Genomic DNA, 15,673 nt, shown 5'->3' with positions numbered 1-15,673 from the left:
AAAATAGGCACAAAGGAGAAAAAACATATCATGAACATACAAGAATGTACGTCTGCAAGTAATGGTTTTGACTGCCTGGCAGGGGGAGGAACATATTTAAATATACTTGTGTAGGTACTACTTATCAAGAGGTTTTTTTTTTTTCGGATTTTATACTTACTTATATTGCTTTATTTAATTCTTCTAACAATCAAAAGAGTAAATCATTTTACCTTATTTTACAGCTGGGAAAACAGATCAGGAGGTCACTAACTTGCCCAAGGTCACAGGGCTAGCAAATGATGAACCAAGATGCAGATCCTTGTCTGAGGAGTGCCAGGACACTGAGCATAGTTCCTGTCAGCATCCTGCAGAGAAAGATGCTTTCACTGTGTTTGTTTTTCTTTGGGAATTTTGATCATGCAGCTCTTCAGATTAACTACCTGGTATTGGATGGGTGATCTGGTGAGCAGCACAGACTGCATACCATCCAGAGGGGCAGAGAGGAACTTAATGACCACTGGCAGCATGGAGAATCTGGTGGATATCATTTAATTGTGAAGTAGCGTTATTTAACAAGAGACAGGCTATAAAGGACTAACCATGTGATTGTAGAGGTGACAGCTTTGTAGTCTGTGCAACTTAATTGTTTTAAAAATTTTTTTGAAATGTATGCATTTTTAATAATTCTTTAAATTTTTATTTAATGAATACACTTTTCATAGGTACAACTTTAGGAATATAGGGGTTCTTTCCCCCGTACCCACCCTCCCACTCCGACTCCCATCCCACCTCCCTCTCCGTCTCCCATCTCCTTCTTTGTTATGGTTCATTATTAGTTTGATTTTATATACAGAGGGCTAACTCCATGTTAAGCACAGATTTCAACAGTTTGCACCCACACACACACATAACATAGAGTACAGTGTGAGAACAAGATTTGCAGTTGATTCTCTTATTACAGCTCATTAAGGACGGAGGTCCTATGTGGAGTGTAAGTGCACAGTGACTTCTGTTGTTCCTTTGTAGTCTGCACAACTTACTTAATTTTTCAAAGCCTTAGTTTCCCCATCTAAATTTGAGGACCTTAGGCAGCATTTGTAAGGTTGCTGTTTTAGACATAAGTATAGTGTCTACACATAAAGGTACTTGATAAATATTGCATACTATTTTTTTATAGATTGGCCTGAGGGAGATGTGTGTGCACTGGCATTACTTTCTAGACATAGAGTTTATGATAATAATAATAATAGTAGTATTAGTAATAATTTAGCACAAACTCATCTAGTTCCATTTCTTAGGGTAATCTTTATGTGACTAGATTTACTTTATTTTTATGAATCTAGAACTATTGAAGGAGACATTCGTTCCTTAGGAAGTTTCTTTCATTAATCCTGTGTACCAAATTAGCAGCAGCTATGATTTTATTATGTTATTCAAGATGCAGCACCTGAAGCTTCAATTAACCAATGATGCGTCCATAAACGGTTTTATGACTGTGTGTCTTAAAGCATGTCTAGACACTCAGCAGCCTCTACAAGCACAAGAGATTTTAGTCTAAATTGGTGAGCTATAAATTTCCATAAATTTTCACATTTCCATAGTTTTTCACCAATCAGACCCTGCTGCTATTTTAAGAATTTTAGAAGTGTTCCTAGCATGTTATTGATGTTTTTCCTTGGTAAGATAAAGGGCATGAATATGTAAGAGTAGCTTTTTTGATCTCTGTCTTTCATATAAATCTTGTCCTTGAGATCACTGTTGGTTTGACCTCCTATCAAGAAATTATAACAGAGAGGGGAAGGGTAGTTTTCATTGTCATTATTTTTCCTTCTGTTATTTATGCCGCTGCTGCTCTGCTTTTGTTCCACTAGGTGGTGCTCCATATAGCTAGGTTACCTGCTTTCATCAATACCAGTAGTTACTCATAACTGAAATTAGTCTTGATCTCTTAGCTTGCATTACTTTTGTTTTTCATGTGTTGTCACTGATTTTTTCATATTTATAGTATCTTAAGAGACATACTTTAAAGCCAGTATTTTCAGAAATCTGTAACTTGTAAGCACAAGTTATGTCGCCACCATTTCCTATGTGCCTATTGTGTGTAGGCACTTGTCACACATTTCTTCATCTGGTGACTGTCATGTGAAGTTAGCTTTGTTGTTCCCATCGTACTGATAGAGAGGTGGGGATTAGTAGGACATGCAACTTGTCTAAGGCATGTGGCTGACTTACAGACACTGTGACCTAAAGAACAAATACTACAAGCACTGGACATAAAACGTTTTTCAAAGATGTCGGGATAGTCTGACTTTTGGGTTTTGGTTTTGGAATTTGGTTTCCTCTCAGTTAATTTGCGTTGGAGTAGATTAAGTCACACTTTGATTTGTGTAAGGAAACAAATGTAGGTAGTAACAAAAGATTTGTCAATTGGTGTGGACATTCCTGCTTCCTCCTGCTTTCTGTTGCCTGCTGACTTGAGTGAGTTAGGGGGCTTGATCAGAACCAGGTACAAAACAGATGTGGGAACAAGGTTGGACAAAGCCATGATTCCGTTGTTTAGTAGTTTTAGCAGCCGGAAGAGTGGATCAACAGACCACAGGACTTCAAAAATGTTATTCATGTATTCAACTAGTAGCTGTTGGACTGCTGAATTGAACTGTGAATATTTAACACTGCTAAACAGTGCATTGTGGACTGGTTATTTTACTTCTCTGAACTGGTGCTGTCCTCTCATCTTCACACAGCAAGGATGTCCCCCTCATTGGTTGTTACTAAGATAAATTGATAACATCAATAAGAAACATGACATTTGTATGTTTCTGATTATCACAGGTTTGTTTTACTGATTAATTTCATACCTCAGCTCTTGGTTTTCTGTCATTATGGTGGTGGATTATTTGCTTTTTTTTTTTTTTGTCTTCTGACCAGTGCCCCTTCTGTCCTATTCTTTCAGTTTGGGTATGCTCTGAGGATTTCAATAGAACAGAACAGTTAGACATTCCCCTTTTGTTTGCCTACCATGTGCAAATACTGAAGTCAGATTTAGACTGATAAAAAAAGAAGAAAGAGTAGTTAACAGTTTTAAGTTAGATTTGGGCTCACGTATCAGGTCTGCCACTTCTTTGTTTTGTGACTTCAGTTATCTTAACCCCTCTCAGTCTCAGTTCCTTGTGTGCAAAATGATGACTCTGAATCCCGTTGGGAGTTTTTGTGGGGTTAAATGAGATACGTGTGAAGAGGTGTTCAGTGACGTGTGTAGCATGTAGTGTGTACAGCGGAGATGGCTGCTGCTGTCCTGTTGCCATCATCAGCATCACTATCATATTTTTATCTAAGAAGTCACAGTATACTAATGGAGGTAAACGTACGGACAGAACAGTTTTAAGAGGGTGTTAAGTTCTGTGGCAGAGGAATGCATGTTGGATTTGGTGTCTTGGGAGATGACACCTAACTTATCAGTACCTGGACAATCTTGGGTAACCTCCTCCTATGAGGTGTTACTCAGAAAACATTACAAGGCATGAGAAACAACTCCTGCAGCAATATGTAACTTTTCTGATTCCTCTAGGTTATTGATTCAGTCCTTGTCTGTTTCCATAACATCTTCACGGTACACCTGGTCAGAGTGTATTGTAGTTCTTTATCTTTGTTCCTCCTCCTCCCTCCCATTTTTAAGACCTTTGTTTCTTCTTGGAATTAAAAATTTTATTTGGAAATAATTTTAAACTTACAGAAGAGTAAAGTAATAGTGCTGAGAACACTGTGCACCACCTTTTGATTTACCAGTTCATATTTTGTTACATGTGATTTCTCCTTTTCTCTGTATATATAATTACTTTCATGACTCATTTGAGAGTAAGGTGCATGTAGTTTGTCTCTTTACCCCTAAATAATTTTATTTGAGAGGGAGAAATGGAAAAGGAGAGAGGAGAGAATACACTTCCCTCTAATCAGTGGTTCACTCCCCAAATGCTCTCAGTTGCCAGGGTACAGCTGGTGCTGAAGCTAGGAGCTGGGAACTCAGTCCAGTCTCCCACATGGATTTCAGGAACTCAGTTCCTGTACCATCACCTCTGCCTCCTAGGTGTGCATGAGCAAGCAGGAAGCTAGAATCAGGAGTCAGAGCCAGGATTTGAACTCGGGCGCTCTCAGGGGGGAGGGAGTGGTCTTAACTGTCATCTTTCACTGCTAGGCTAAAAAGCAACCTCTAAATACCTTGGTGTGTATTTCCTTTTACCTTGAATACAGTAATCAAGATGCTATGGTTCTGTAACCTATAGTCCATGTGCTAATTTGACAGTTCTACTTTTTGCCTTTTATAAGATCCAGTTGAAGACCACACTGTAAAAATTTGGTTTCTCATTAAACTCTACCTCACAAATTTTAGCATCCATTAAATCTTTTACCTGAACATCTCTATTACTGTGATAGTTGCCAAGTCTTCTTCCTACTTTAGACTGGAGCAATTCTTCTGTCTTCCTTTGCCTGTTCTGATGGCCTTTTTTTTTTTTTTTTCAACTTTTGTTTAATGAATATAAATTTCCAAAGTACAGCTTATGGATTACAATGGCTCCCCCCCCCCAAAAAAAAACTTCCCTCCCACCCGCAACCCTCCCCCCTCCCGCTCTCTCTCCCCTTCCATTCTTATCAAGATTCATTTTCAATTCTCTTTATATACAGAAGATTTAGTATATATTAAGTAAAGATTTCAACAGTTTGCCCTCACATAGTAACACCAAGTGAAAAAATACTGTTGGAGTACTAGTTATAGTATTAAATAACAGTGTACAGCACATTAAAGACAGAGATCCTACATGATATTTTTTAAAAATTAACTAATTTTCTCAGCCCAACTTCCAAAGTGACCACTGCAGCTGAGGGGATGGTCAAGTAGGGTCAGCAACATTGCAGGCAGAACTGTAAATTTCTTGTTAGAGATGCCACCTGCCTTTACCTGGCCAGCTCTCCTCCCAGGCCAGCCAAGTAATGAAAGTCAACAGAGTGCCTTCCTCTAGGAGGTTCACACCTCCCTTAGGATATACTCCATGTGAAGAGATAGATAGGTCTGGGCCTCTTAACTTACAAGGCCTAAAGCCCACCAGATTATTATCAAGCCCCTTCTATCAGGTTCTATTTGCCTCTCAATCAGAAAACTTAATTGTAGCTTAGACAGCACCTTTCTTAGCTCCTCTCATAATGACTCTGTCCTTTGTTCTAGGCCCTGTCTAGTGCACTTGGGCCTCATTCCTTTGTAATCATAACCTCTACTCTACCACCAATGGCTCTACTCCCAACCTGTGTGTACTGATGGTCCTCTTCCCCCTTAATGCTGTATAATTGTTCAAACCTGGTAAATGCCACTCTTAGGATCATAGGTTACTATCCTCACTCTGTCTTGTATGACCTTGTCTAAATATGATCAGAGTCGGCAAACTTGGAAGGCTTCCATAGCCTTGGCAACTCCTGACGACAGCCTAGGGTGGTTACTGGCGCCATAAACTAGAGTGTCAATTTGTTGGGTCAACAACAGGAGCCACTGTGCACTTGCTCCTCATGTGGGATCTCTGTCCTTAATGTGCTGTACAATGTGATTTAATGCTATAACTAGTACTCAAACAGTATGTTTCACTTTGTGTTTCTATGTGGGTGCAAACAGTTGAAATCTTTATACTAAATTGATCTTCTGTATATAAAGAGAATTGAAAATGAATCTTGATGCAAATGGAATGGGAGAGGGAGCGGGAGAGGGGAGGGTTGCGGGTGGGAGGGAAGTTATGGGAGGGGGAAGCTATTGTAATCCATAAGCTGTACACTGGAAATTCATATTCATTAAATAAAAGTTAAAAAAAAATTAACTAATTTTCTATGCAATTTCCAATTTAACACCAGGTTTTTTTTTTTTTCATTTTCAATTATCTTTATATACAGAAGATTGATTCTGTATATACTAAGTAAAGATTTCTTTTTTTTTTTTTTTTCTTTTTGACAGGCAGAGTGGATAGTGAGAGAGAGACAGAGAGAAAGGTCTTCCTTTTGCCGTTGGTTCACCCTCCAATGGCCGCTGCGGCCGGCGCATCTCGCTGTTCTGAAGCCAGGAGCCAGGTGCTTCTCCTGGTCTCCCATGTGGGTGCAGGGCCCAAGGACTTGGGCCATCCTCCACTGCCTTCCCGGGCCATAGCAGAGAGCTGGCCTGGAAGAGGGGCAACCGGGATAGAATCCAACGCCCCAACCGGGACTAGAACCTGGTGTGCTGGCGCCGCAAGGCAGAGGATTAGCCTGTTAAGCCACGACGCCGGCCACTAAGTAAAGATTTCATCAGTTTGCACCCACACAGAAACACAAAGTGTAAAAATACTGTTTTAGTACTAGTTATAGCATCACTTCACATTAGACAACACATTAAGGACAGATCCCACATGAGATGTAAGTACACAGTGACTCCTGTTGTTGACTTAACAATTTGACACTCTTGTTTATGGCGTCAGTAATCTCCCTAGGCTCTAGTCATGAGTTGCCAAGGCTATGGAAGCCTTTAGGGTTCGCCCTTGAGAGTATTGTAGGCATGGAAAGCCAAGACACCCTGGAAAAGAAAAAAAAAAAAGAAGACCTAAATGAAAGATCTTTGCGCGTGAGATCCCAGTGGAAAGAACGGGGCCATCAAAGATGGAGGTACCTTTCTCTGAAGGGAGGAGAGAACTTCCACTTTGACTATGACCCTATCGGAATAAGATCTGATGGGCATTTTGGAAAGCTACTTGGGCCAGTTTTTTGTAGACTGTCTCTCAGTTTGGAGTGTCTGCAATCATGTTATGCACTCTTAGCAGAAATGCCACTAAGGTGATGGTGCTTTTACTCACACCGGGCACAAGGTTTCTGTGTTACTCTATCCCAGTGCTAGTGAACATGTTAAGTTTGAGCACTTGGTGGTGCTCAAACTTGGTGGTGTCAGTTTACTGTGAAGTTACTGTTTTTCTTTTCTAATTAAATTGTACTTTTGTGGGTAGATACTTTGAGACTGTAAAAATTTGGTTTCTCATTAAACTCTACCTCACAAATTTTAGCATCCATTAAATGTTTTACCTGAACGTCTCTATTACTGTGATAGTTGTAAAATGGTTGCTTTCCTATTTATTTGAGAGGGAGAGTTACAGACAGACAGGGGCAGAGACAAAGAGAGAGATTTTCCATCTGCAGGTTCACTCTCCAAATGGCCGCAGTAGCTGAAGTTGGGCCAATCTGAAGCCAGGAACCAGGAACTTCTTCTGGGTCCCATGTGGGTGTAGGGGCCCAAGCACCTGGGCCATCTTGTACTGCTTTCCCAAGCCATAGCAGAGAGGTGGATCGGGAGAGGAACAGCCAGGACACAAATTGGCACTGCAGGTGGAAGCTTAGCCTACAATGCCACAGCACTGGCACAAATGGTGATTTTCTAACTTACTTAATCTGGGTGTCTTTTTGATTGGCATTGTACTGAAAAGGGACATTTTCACTTTTCTTTTTCTTCCCCCAACCTCTCTCTCTTGTTTTCTATTTGTTTTATAAATTCATGGATTAGTCTTTAAATCTGTTAATATCACTATATAAATTGATGCTCAAATTGTAATTGGGTACTCTTTGCCCTGGATCCTTGATCTTTTTCATGGAATTATCTCATATATTTTCCTCACTACAGTTGTCCTTTCATATCTGTATATTCAAGCAGCTGTCTCCAATATTGAGAAAAATTTGTACCTGTACTGAATGTGTACAGATTCTTATTGTTCTTCCCTAAACTATATACCAACTATCTACATAGTATTTGCATCATATATAGTATTACAGGTACTCTGAAGACAATTAAATATATGGGAGGATGTGCATAGATTATGTGCAAATAATATGCCATTTTACATAAGAATACGTAGATAGCATCACTGATTTTGGTGTCTGAAGGGGGGGGGGGTCTTAGAATCTGTCTCCCAGATATATCAAGGGAATGTTGAGGGAAGGACTTCTTTTTTTTTTTTTTTTTCTAACTTTCGAATGGCTTTTTGTTCCAGGCTCATCTTTCTCTGCTTTCTCTGCCCTAAACCTTGGAACCATGCATTTCTTCAGGGTGTTCTGCTTCCTCTTAGTGTGGATCTCATTTAGAAACCGAGATGGAGTTGTTGATATAAGATTGCTTCTGTGCCTTTTCACAGACAGCTAGCTGTGAAATAGATATGTTTTATGGATATGTCTCCATTGTCTTTATGCTAAGTTCTTAACTTAGGGCCAACAAACTTTTTCAGTAAAGATAGAGTCGTTTGTGAGCTGTACAATCTACTTAGTCTGTGCTGTTGTAGTCTAAAAGTAGCCATAGATAGTGCAATGTGTAAATGAATAAATGTGTTTATGTTTTGATAAAACTTTAGTTATAAAAACAGGCTTGTACTGGCTTTGGCTGTAGGTTGTAGACTGCCTCCTCCTCCTTGCTGTAAGTTTAGAGCCTGGGAACAGACTTTATTCCAAACTTGGCAGAATTCCGTTTTACCCATACCATCCACAACATGGGCATAATAAACACTATTTGGGTAAATTAATTAATGATAATTGTGGATCATTTACATCATCTACCATTAAATTATCTTACATGGATCTTTGGACGTCAGCTTTTTGTGACTTGCCAATTTGTAATGTGAGTTTGTTTTTTGATATATGTAAATATGTAAAATAATAAGAAATCCATACGCTCAGTATTTCTCCTCTAGTAGAACAGATACCCTTTTCCTAATGAAAGAACGTGTAACGGTGGGGCTCTGTGTGAAGGCCTGAGTGCGTGAACCCTGCTGTGGTTTAGCAGTTCTCACATTCTGCATGGCTGAAGCTGAATGACAACACTGATACCAGTCAACTGGGTGAAAATCTGAAAATTATATTCCTTTCATTATCTCAGAATAGATTTGTTTCTACACAGTATTTATGTAATTCTTTTGCTGTAACTTATTCAGCAAACAGCTTCATTTATAGCAGTAAAATGGAGGGCTCGCATTCTCACAGGATAGCGTGTCATCAGGAAAGACCATCTCACACATGCCCACTGCCTGCCATCAAGGCAGTACATCAAGATACTTAGAGTTGGGACCAGCACTGTGGCGCAGCAGGTTAAAGCCCCATCCTGCCGTGGTGGCATCCCATATAGGTGCCAGTTGATGTCCTGGCTGCTTCACTTCCCATCCAGCTCTCTACTATGGCCTGGGAAAAAAGTGGAGGATGGCCCAAGTTCTTGGGCCTCTGCATGTGTGTGGGAGACTCAGAAGAAGCTCCTAGCTCTTGGCTTTGGATCAGCTCAGTTCTGCCTGTTGTGGCCATTTGGGGAGTGAACCAGTGGATGGTTCTACCTCTCTCTGTAAACTCTGTCTTTCAAAGAAATAAAAATAAATCCTTAAAAAAAAAAAGGTAGAGTCACCATAAACAAATGTCAGTAGCTTAAGTAAAGATTCAGATTCAGTCAATTTAATGTCTGTGATGGCTCTAAAGTAGGCTTCTAATTATTGCTTGCTTTTAAAAAAATTCCAAGCATTCAAAAGTTAAGTTTAAATGTGGTGAGCAGTTCTGTTTGCCAGCGGGCCATCTTGTTTATTAGGAGCAGCATGAAGTTGCACTCTGAAAAAAGGGTTTGAAAGTTCTGTCTTGATGGTTCTGGGGCACCTCCTGCTGTGATGGAAGGGAGAATGAGCAGGTTTTCTTTCCCCATGTAGAAGTGTCTTTGGGTCTTAAGATGCCTTATGAGCTATTGATTTATTTAGTAAGTGTTAATGTTTTGTGTTACTGTTTAATATGAAAAGTACTAAAGAAATTACCTCTGTATATGTGTTTTTTAGAGAAATGCATGGAAAAAGGAATTTATTCAATTTTTTGACAGTGTCCATCACTTAGTATTCCATCAATTCAGAACAAATAAAGAACCATAATTCCGTGCCTTATCTTTATTCTGTTTGTGATAAGTTAGCAGAACAAAGGGACAAGAAAAAAGTCATACTCTAAGAATCTGTTGACTATATTTTGGGTTATATTCTTGTAGTTTCCTTTTACTCAGTCAGATTTTTGCTCCTTCTTTTTTTTTTTTAAGATTTATTTATTTATTTGAAAGTCAGAGTTAAACAGAGAGGAGAGGCAGAGAGAAAGAGGTCTTCCATCTGATGGTTCACTCCCCAATTGGCCACAATGGCTGGAGCTGTGCCAATACAAAGTCAGGATCCAGGAGCCTCTTCCAGGTCTCCTACGTGTGTGCAGGGGCCCAAGGACTTGGGCCATCTTCTACTGCTTTCCCAAGCCATAGCAGAGAGCTGGATCAGAAGTGGAACAGCTGGGTGGTCTTGAACCAGCGCCCATATGGGATGCTGGCACTGCAGGCCAGGGCATTAACCCATTGCACCACATAGCCGGTCCTGATTTTTTGCTCCTTAAATGGGTGTATTAGCTTTGATAATAAGCTCTACAAACTTCCGTTTCTTCATCTTTAAATGTTCCTGAGAGAATCTATGTAAAGTGCCTGATATACTGGGCTAAAGCCTCCACTAAGGGAAGACAGAACAGCCAGTGAGTCTTCATTGTGGAATAAAAAGGAATTCATTCAATTGATATGCTTTGGTGAAGAAAGATGGAAACACAGAGTTTTCCTGTATTTGAGAACTGAAATAAATTCCAGCTACTTATTCTGAGGCGAGATTTGCTGATTATTAGACAAGTGTGCCATGTGGGTGTTTGGCTTTAGTGTGGGACTTAGACCTTACAGGAAGTCTTCCTCTGCTGCAAGAATTATTGGACCTATATGTGACCTTGACCTCTCATCAACACTGTCAGTCACTGAGTACCCCAGACTTCCTGTGAGGATTCAGTGGCATGCATGTACTCTACAGCTATCCTTAAGGCTCCTAAGAACTGGGGCTTCTGTCCTTTGTCATTCTGTGCCAGAGTGCCCAGTGGCTGACATAGACGATGTTTGTTGAGTGAATGGTATGTGTGAAAGTACCTTCTAGCAGCCTATTTGGAGCAGAAGGTAAAAACAGGAATGTATTGAGAAACAGGGCAAAAGGAGAGGGCAGGGACTAAAGCATGAAAGGCCTTATACGTGATAAAATGTATGAATGTATTTTAAGTTTCTGGAACACAATTGAAGTATGATGTAGTAGTAGTGCCTGAGATTGACATGGTCAACAGTGTGTTTTAGGGAGAATGATAAAAGAAATAGAAGAAAAACAGTAGAAACTGTAAGGTTCAATAAAAAATAAAGATCACAAGGTATTCTCATCACAGAGTTAAAACATTGAAAGATGCCTGAATTTTCTAAGAGATATTCCATAGGATAATCAATTTGCCATAATTTAATCTTTCCAATGAGCAGATTATCTAGTGAATTTTGTCATTTTGCTTTCTTCCATTTCAGTTATCCCGTAGTCAACAACCATGTCTGAAAATATTACATGGTAATTTGAGAAATAAACAATTCATACAAAAAAGAAAGATCATTTGGGATGCTGTGAACAATGCAGGTGGAAAAGTTTTTGAATTTTGTGAGTTCTGAGTTATTATGTGGTCTTGAAGTATATTTAATTTCACAAAATGTACACTGCCCTGTGTTTGAAGCTGTGTTTGAGGATGAGATCACCCAGAAAGTGGGTGGAATCAAGAGAGAAAAAGGACAAAGGAAGGAATCCTTGCAACCATATCAACCTTGAAGGTTGGGCAAAGGAACTGGCACCTTCCCTCCCTTCCTTTCTTAAACAGAAAGATGTATGATCATGAGGATAAATCATACTCAGAAATGTTTATTTTAAAAGCTGTGTGTGTGTCTCTGTGTGTGATTTATTCCTTTGCAAGTAGTCTCTTAAAATTTGTACACAGACAGGGAAACTGGCAAGCTGAAGGGAGAGGCAACAGTCTCATTTGATGACCCGCCTTCTGCTAAAGCGGCCATTGGCTGGTTTGATGGTAAAGAGTTCTCTGGGAATCCTATCAAGGTCTCATTTGCTACTCGCCGAGCGGACTTCAATCGGGGTGGTGGCAATGGTCGTGGAGGCGAGGGCGAGGAGGTCCCATGGGCCGTGGAGGCTATGGTGGCGGCTGCAGTAGAGGCCTCGGTGGCCGAGGATTCCCCAGTGGAGGTGGTGGTGATGGGGGACAGCAGCGAGCCGGGGACTGGAAGTGTCCTAATCCTACATGTGAGAACATGAACTTCTCTTGGAGAAATGAATGCAACCAGTGTAAGGCCCCTAAACCAGATGGCCCAGGAGGGGGACCAGGAGGTTCTCACATGGGGGGTAGCTATGGAGATGACCATCGTGGTGGCTGAGGAGGCTGTGATCGGGGCGGCTACCGGGGCCGTGGCGGGGACCGTGGGGGCTTCCGAGGGGGCCGGGTGGTGGGGACAGAGGCAACTTTGGCCCTGGCAAAATGGACTCCAGGGGTGAGCACAGACAGGATCGCAGGGAGCGGCCGTATTAGTCCGGCTCCTGACTGAGGTTCTGGAGCGGCTTTTCTTCTGTACCCAGTGTTACCCTCGTTACCGTCCAACTCCTGATCGTCCATGGATTTTTGTGTTGGACTACATAATTGTAACCATACCTCTGGTTCCCATTAAAAAACCATCGTTTTAGTTAAAAAAAAATTGTTACTGCTGGGAGGTGATGCTTAAGCAGAACATGGCCTTTGTTAGCTTCCGGATCCCTAAGCTAAGAAGAGTTTGAAGGAGAGGCCCAACCATCTGATTCATCATCTGCTGCCTCTCAGGATGTACGGATTGAATTTCCAGCTCACAGGTTCTGCCTGGTCCAGCCCCAACTGTTGCAAGTATTTGGGGAGTAAAGCAGTGGATGTGAGATCTCTGTCTCTGTGCTTTTCAAATTAATAAATTAATTTAAAAAATTTGGAGGAGAGCTTTTTGGTACAAAGAACTCAGGAAGTGTATTGGAGTAGTCAGCTTGTCACAGGATTTTTGGTCCAGAGAGGTCAGGGGCTCCTAGTAGCTTATTTTCATCAGTGGCCACAAGTCTTCAAACTGACTTTGAATTGGTTCACAATTTCCCTGCAAGTTTTCTCCCCCTCCCCTCCCCTCCCCTCCCCTCCCCTCCCCTCCCCTCCCCTCCCCTCCCCTCTCCTCTCCTCTCCTCTTTTTCCTTCCTTCCTTCCTTCGAGAGGTAGAGTTACAGACAGTGAAAGGGAGAGACAGAGAGGGAGAGATCTTCAGTCCACTGATTCACTCCCCAAATGGCCACAACAGTTGGAGCTGCACCGATCCGAAGCCAGGAGCTTCTTCTGGGTCTTCCATGCAGGTGCAGGGGCCCAAGGACTTGAGCCATCTGCTACTGCTTTCCCAGTCCATAATAGAGAGCTGGATGGGAAATGGAGCAGCCGGTGCTAGAACTGGTGCTCATATGGGATGCAGGCGCTGCAGGTGGAGGATTAACCTACTTTGCCACAGTGCCAGCCCCACAAGTTTTCAATTTGATTGATATGCTTTATGGTTTCCAGTCATCACCAGCTTATTCATGATACAATTACTGCCACCTTTGTGTATGTTTTTGGTTAGTGTGGCTGCATTGCTCATAGTGGTTGGTCCTAGATCTTCATAGTCTTGAATGTGAATCCTACCGCCTGACGGGCCTGTGTCATGACTTGAGAGGATCCCTGAGTATGTAAGTAGAGTGCAGAGACTACATTATTGGAATATAAATCTTGTATTATTAAGAGCTTTGACCAAGAAACTTCTACATACAAATCATAATAGATTTTCCCCCTACCTCTTTCTGTTGAGGGCTTAGGATAGGAGCAGACTCAATTGCCACCCTAGTTCTTTTCTTTATTCCCCTTGATTGCGGGTAACAGACTCATCGTGGGTAGAACTGTGACTCTTTTGTATCGCAACAGTCATGTGATAAAATTAGGCCAAAAAGGAGTTTCTGGAGAAAAACTCAAAATAGGTCCTGTTTTCGAGAGATGACATTGTTAACCTCTTGCCTACTCTGACATGAAGCTCTACTTTACACTACAGTGGTCCAGCTTGACATGCCAGAGGAGTCAGGAGAGTGGCCTTGGTTCTTCCTGACTGTGGGAATGTTCCTGTTTGTTCGGTTGGTTTTTTTGGCCAGGGCTGGGGGTAAACAGCAGAGATCCTTGTTATCCTCCAAACTTAAGTATGCCACCAATGTTTTTTCATTCCTTTGCACAGACTGTACTAAGATTTGGTGAAGTGTCAGTTCATAGCCCACAGTCTCATGGTTCATTTAGTTCACTTTAATTAAATAATTTCGTCATCTGTTTGAAAAATATCACTAGTAAGATTTCTTTAGTACCTCAATTTGGATTATTTATGTGGAGAGAGAAAATATTGGTCTTAACTTATAGTACATATGTATAAAGGAAGCAGCATTTCTTGATCATACAAAATCACCATTCAGTTTGTTTTGTGTTGCTTTAACAAAATATCTCAGGCTGGGTAATGTAACGGATGCTTAAACAACACAAGTTTATGTATTTTCAAGTATGGCTAAAATGTGCTTGACTTAAATTGACCCTCAGAAGCTCCATGACATGGAACAAACTAAAACTTGATTCAGAAATTTGTTTCACTTGATGTCTGTAGTAGCCTGAATTATACTTATCCCTCCCCACCCCCTGCACCAACCAATGTCTATATCCTAATCCCCACAAATTGGGAATGTTATTTTATGTGGCAGAAAGAACCTTGAAGATACTATTAAGAATCTTGAAGTGGATAGGTTATCTAGGATCATGTGTATGAGTCCAATATTAATACTCTGTTCTGTGCAGAAGGCAAACTGTCAACAGAAGCAGAAGTTCCAGTCTCGTGGCCATAAGCCATTGAATATTTCAGTCTCTACATGATGGGAAGGATAAGGACCAGGATTCTCCTTTGGAGCTTTTAAAAGGAGTGCTGCCTTACGTACCCATTTTAGATTTCTTACCTCCAGAATTTTAAGATCATGCATCTCTTGCTATGTTAAGCCACTGAGTTAGGGATAATTTGTTACAGTGGCAATGGGAAACTGATACAGTATCCTTAAATGATTTGAACTGTTTAACAGTAATAGTTGAAGACTTTGATACCCTACTTTTTATAAAGGATACAACCAGATAAAATTAGTAAGAAACTAGAAGTTGGAACAATACTATAAGCTGGATAGAAATAACAGACATCTATAGGACATCTTCTCCAGCAACCACAGAAAGTTCATTTTTCACAAGAATGTGGAGCATTTCCTAGACTCCAGTAAACAAGCCTCAAAAAAATGTTAAAGATTGAAATCATGCAAATGATTAATCCCATTGACTATAACACAAATGGGATTAAAAATATTTTCAAAAAGAGAAATTCACAAATATGTGGAAATTGATAGTCTTTAACATAACCAAAGAGGTAAAGAAGAAATCAAAAGGGTAATTAGAAAATACTTTGACATAAATGAAAACGAAGATACAGTTTATGAAAAATTAACAGATAAAGCAGAACAGTACTTAGAAGAAAAGTTATAACTGTAACCTCTTGTTTTAAAAATGAAGATAAATTTCAAATCAATTACCTAAACTTCATCTTAAGACTCTGGGAAAGGAAGAATAGACTAAATTTCACTCCAGCAGATTGAAGGAAGAAACACATATTAATATGGGAATTAATGAAATAAAATAGAGAATAGAAAAACTGCAAAGAAAA

At 40.5% G+C, this 15,673-nt stretch overlaps 1 protein-coding gene and 1 pseudogene across 2 annotated transcripts in view; both read left to right on the top strand.

Annotated features, from left to right (window-relative positions):
• Nucleotides 1–15,673, top strand: part of KHDRBS3 (KH RNA binding domain containing, signal transduction associated 3) — a 224,540-nt gene that overhangs the window by 6,019 nt on the left and 202,848 nt on the right. The gene's annotated exons all lie outside the window — the stretch shown is intronic.
• LOC133758259 (RNA-binding protein FUS-like) lies at nucleotides 11,841–12,585 on the top strand (annotated as a pseudogene).

The sequence above is a fragment of the Lepus europaeus genome, chromosome 4, assembly GCF_033115175.1.
Source record: "Lepus europaeus isolate LE1 chromosome 4, mLepTim1.pri, whole genome shotgun sequence".
Taxonomy (NCBI): domain Eukaryota; kingdom Metazoa; phylum Chordata; class Mammalia; order Lagomorpha; family Leporidae; genus Lepus; species Lepus europaeus.
The sequence above is the reverse complement of the archived record's forward strand: the minus strand, read 5'-3'. Positions and strand labels throughout refer to the sequence as shown.